This window comes from Triticum aestivum, chromosome 7D, assembly GCF_018294505.1.
Source record: "Triticum aestivum cultivar Chinese Spring chromosome 7D, IWGSC CS RefSeq v2.1, whole genome shotgun sequence".
Classification (NCBI taxonomy): domain Eukaryota; kingdom Viridiplantae; phylum Streptophyta; class Magnoliopsida; order Poales; family Poaceae; genus Triticum; species Triticum aestivum.
Genome location: NC_057814.1, coordinates 487,056,115 through 487,061,079, shown reverse-complemented (window position 1 = coordinate 487,061,079; position 4,965 = coordinate 487,056,115).

Genomic DNA, 4,965 nt, shown 5'->3' with positions numbered 1-4,965 from the left:
GAACTGAGTAGACTGCGGGGCCCCCTCTTGGAAACTCGAGGTCTGGTTTTACTCGTAGGATGTCTCATCCGGTGTGCCCTGAGAACGAGATATGTGCAGCTCCTATCGGGATTTGTCGGCACATTCGGGTGGCTTTACTGGTCTTGTTTTACCATTGTCGAAATGTCTTGTAAACCGGGATTCCGAGACTGATCAGGTTTTTCCGGGAGAAGGTTTATCCTTCGTTGACCGTGAGAGCTTATGATGGGCTAAGTTGGGACACCCCTGCAGGGTATTATCTTTCGAAAGCCGTGCCCGCGGTTATGAGGCAGATGGGAATTTGTTAATGTCCGGTTGTAGAGAACTTGTCACTTGACCCAGTTAAAATACATCAACTGCGTGTGTAACCGTGATGTCTCTTCTCGGCGGAGTCCGGGAAGTGAACACGGTTTGAGTTATGAATGACGTAAGTAGGTGTTCAGGATCACTTCTTGGTCATTGCTAGCTGACGACCGCTCCGTTGCTTCTCTTCTCGCTCTCTTTTGCGTATGTTAGCCACCATATATGCTTATTGCCGCTGCAGCTCCACCTCATTACACCATTCTTCCCTATAAGCTTAAATAGTCTTGATCTCGCGGGTGTGAGATTGCTGAGTCCTCGTGACTCACAGATTCTACCAAAACAGTTGCAGGTGCCGACGATGCCAGTGCAGATGATGGGGTTGATCTCAAGTGGGAGTTCGACGAGGAACGTGGCCGTTACTATGTGTCTTTTCCTGATGATCAGTAGTGGAGCCCAGTTGGGACGATCGGGGATCTAGCATTTGGGGTTATCTTATTTTCATCTGGATTTTGACCGTAGTCGGTCTATGTGTTTGTATTTTGGATGTTGTATGAATTATATTTATGTATTGTGTGAAGTGGCGATTGTAAGCCAACTCTTTATCCCATTGTTGTTCATTACATGGGATTGTGTGAAGATGACCCTTCTTGCGACAAAACCACTATGCGGTTATGCCTCTAAGTCGTGCCTCGACACGTGGGAGATATAGCCGCATCGTGGGCGTTACACCTTTGTCTTGCGATATTTTACTGGCCCGAGATTCGATCGTCGGTATCACCATGCCTAGTTCAATCTCGTTACCTGGCAAGTTCTTTTTACTCGTTCTGTAATACAATATCCCCGTGACTGAACGCGTTAGTCACATGGTTGCAAGCTACTTTGGATGTTGTATTACCGAGAGGGCCCAGAGATATCTCTCTGTCACATGGAGTGACAAATTCCAGTATTGATCCATGCAACCCAACTAGTACCTTCCGAGATACCTAAAGAGCACCTTTATGATCACCCGGTTACGAAGTGATGGTTGATACCCACAAAAGCACTCTTGTGGGAGTGGCATGATCGCATGGTCTAAGGAATAGATACTTGACATTAAGAAAGCTATGACAATTTAAACTTAGTGACACAATTAGATGCTAATCTTATGATTGGGTCTGTTCATCGCATCATTCTTTTAATGATGTGATCCCGTTATTAAATTTATAGAGAAATTATTTATAACTGCAACTCAACTTATACTACATGAATATACATTTCATGATGAATCTAATTAATGATAATGATTTCATATACTTTTTTAAAAAAAAAAAGTGGATAATTTCCGGCCTTTGCATCGAGCGATGCACACAACCATATATATTATTAATAATTCAAAAATCCAGCAGCCAAACAATATCGAGTTGAAAAAGAAACAGGCAGAAACGAAACTCAAGGCCGCATGCCTCGCGACAGTTATTCCACTAGATAACCACTAACCCTATGATAAAAGGCAAACTCAAAATGAAAAACATGCAACTCCTAGGCTACGCCTTCAAAAAGAAATCGCCGCACGTACATAGATGATGACGAGTCCAACCCAAGGTTCATCTCGGGATTTCCCAAAGCCAAGCTCCGATCCGCCACCTTCAGCAAGGACACGACTTAGGCGCGCGCCGACATAGCCTGATCAGACATCCCGTGTTTCGTATTCTAAATGTTGATAGTTTCTTTTTTTGTGGGATAGATGTTGATAGTTTTTTCTATAATCCTATTAAGGTCAAAAAAAATCAAAAAAAATCAACACACGCAATATTCGAAAGATGGAGGTGGTAGCTGCGTAATGAGTAGATTCCACGTCGAGCAAGAGAACGACGTGCACAAGGTTCGGAATCTCCGAGAGCCGCGGTGTCTTGAGGGCGATCTCCTGTGTAAAATCACACTGGTGCTTCCTGATTTGCACGTACATCGTTCTCTTTTATTTTCCGCGCCTTTTCTTTCCTCTAAGCCAATCACCATCCCTCCAATGGCGCAGGGCGCAGGCATTGTTCGATCCCCCTGAACTCAACTCGATCTTTTCACTACTAATTATATAATCTTTTTGCCTAGCTAGCTATACCACGCAACTTCCCTGGCGACAAGGAAAAACAGTGCCACCACCTTTGTCCGCGACCCATCGATGGAACTGACGCCATGCGCATTTGCGCGGCACTATCGCAAATGTCCAAATCAAGGCCAACCAAATACCTGACGATCGACCGCAAGGGCCACCCCGCGGCTTCGAGCCCTGGATTAAAAACACTAACTTGGCGCCAAAGCTAGCTGGCCAGTCGTCCACGCCGCTAATTTATAATGGGTGCCCAACATGGTTTTGCCTAGGATACGCAGTATAGAAAAGACGCCGAGAAGTTGAACAAGCAAGCAATCCAAGCCTACGAGGCTAGCTACAACGACCGAATATAAGATTCAGCTCGGTGCAAACTAAACATTTGTATTTGTAACACAAGTTGATGGGAAAACTAAGCGCCATTTTGTTTTGTTTGCTGTTGGATCTGGTCAATGATCGCGGTTAGGTTCATCGTTCCTCGCAATTAGAAGGTGACGCCGCTTCGTTTCCACAGATGATGGAGAAACTTTGTCACGGCTCAACCGGTCACCGTCTCCTTTTAGCAACAAGGAAACAACCGGCCAACAGAGCTCCCTTGCGATGCCCTACGTACGCAACACAAGAAAAACATTACTTTTTGGAAGAAGAGGAAGAAAGCCCATATTGCAACACGTGCCCATTGATCCAGGCCGAGAAAAACGCAGGTATTGTTTTTCCCCTGGAAAGTAAGTACAAGTTGGCAAATTTCCTAATGGAATGCGCAACGCAAATTCCTACGAAAATGGGACCACCAACGCAGAAAATATCCCTATGAAAACTATGGACCAGTAAAATTCCCAAGGAATTTCTCTCAACCACATAGGACCTAAATTTTCCCCATCCAAGGGAAGCAACCATCACATGGATTCACCTTGATGCCTTTTGGCCCCTATCTATCTCTTCTTCATACGATCCGGTCCACGGTTCCTTCCTCCCCACCCGCCACCCCCCACTGTACCATCCAGATGCATCGTGTTTAAAATATATGACTTTGATATATTATGGAAATTTCATACTATGTGAATTTTTATTCCAGTGTTATTCCTATAACCGTATTTTCTATGACAGTCCAAAGATACACAAATCTTGTTGTTTTGTGGAAAAACAACACTTTACCTTTTTTTAACATGGATAGGCGCCAAACTTCCATTCATTTCAAGAGCATATTACAATGTTAATTACATAGCCATCGGTGTTGGCATTCCAGATAGTTTGGACAACCTGACAATGGCTATAATTATGATTTGAATTTGTATAGCAAGAAACGGGTTCATTTGAAGAGTGGAGAGTCTGGTGAGTATAGTTGTGGGCATCCCCATTCAAATTCCTAGATATATGGTAAATCGAGGGATCTGTCTGTGCAACCTAGATGAATTCTATCGATAAAGCCCTAATCTCCCGCCTCACACATTTTAAGTGATATTCATGCTAGCAGACACCTTAGTTAGATTGAGGGAATCTGACAGGAAGGTGGCCTGTTACAGGGAAATGAGGTTGCAATCTTGGCTCCAAAAGGTAGAGTTGATGCTTTAGGCTAGAGGGGCGAAAGGGTGGCAGCAAAAGGAGCCTGGACCTTGATCTTGCGGGATCGCGAGCCACTGGTTGACATGATAAAATTGTGGATTCATGTACCTATAACACAAGCAAACATGGAATCCTAGTGTTATTGAATGCAACATTCGAGAAGACTTTTTCCCTTCAATACGATGATCGAAGGAAATTGCATGTCCCTGCAATGGAAGAGAGTGTTGCGCTTGAACTGGCACATCCCTATGATCATGTACATCTTTCAAGAGGGCTTGGCATGATGAAATGGCCCTCTCAACTTGGTGTGCCTGGTGAGGAAGACCCATTTTCCACAGGCGCCACAAGAAGGCAATTTTTTTATTTCAATGGTGGCATGTGGGTGATTCATGGATAGTAGACTCTAGACGATGATTTGTAAGAAGACATGATTTTTGGTAAGAAGATTAGATCTATATGCCATGGGTGGTTGAACCATGCAGCTCCAGCAAAGGACGAAGAAAGAAAAAACATTTCTCCTCCTGCTGATTACACATGCAACATTGTTGTATGGATAGAGAATCTACAAGCTCTTATACCTGTGGATGGTGCTTTTAGAAGGAGCCCCATGGCAAAAAAAATTAACTCTTGACGCCATCTACTTATGTTTCCAAAACTACTTGAGAAATTTTCTTTTACCAGCAAGATTTATGCCTATGGTGATTGGTGTGGTGGGGTTTGAATTTTCTGCAAGCAAAGCTTATAAGTGCTCTTAGAATTAGATTTACCCGAGGAAATGAGATCCCAACAGACAATGTTTCCAAGGTGATCCTATATAATAGGTAATGACATAAGAAGTGGGCTCTTCAAAAAGGGAGGAAACATGATGATTGTTTCACTTTTTTTTACTTGAAGCCCAAATATCTTTGGCTGCCCCTAGCATGATAAATAGAGTATAAACACTTTAGTTCTTTGACTCGTAGGGTCAAGAGACATAGAAATAGGGGAAAGAAACAACA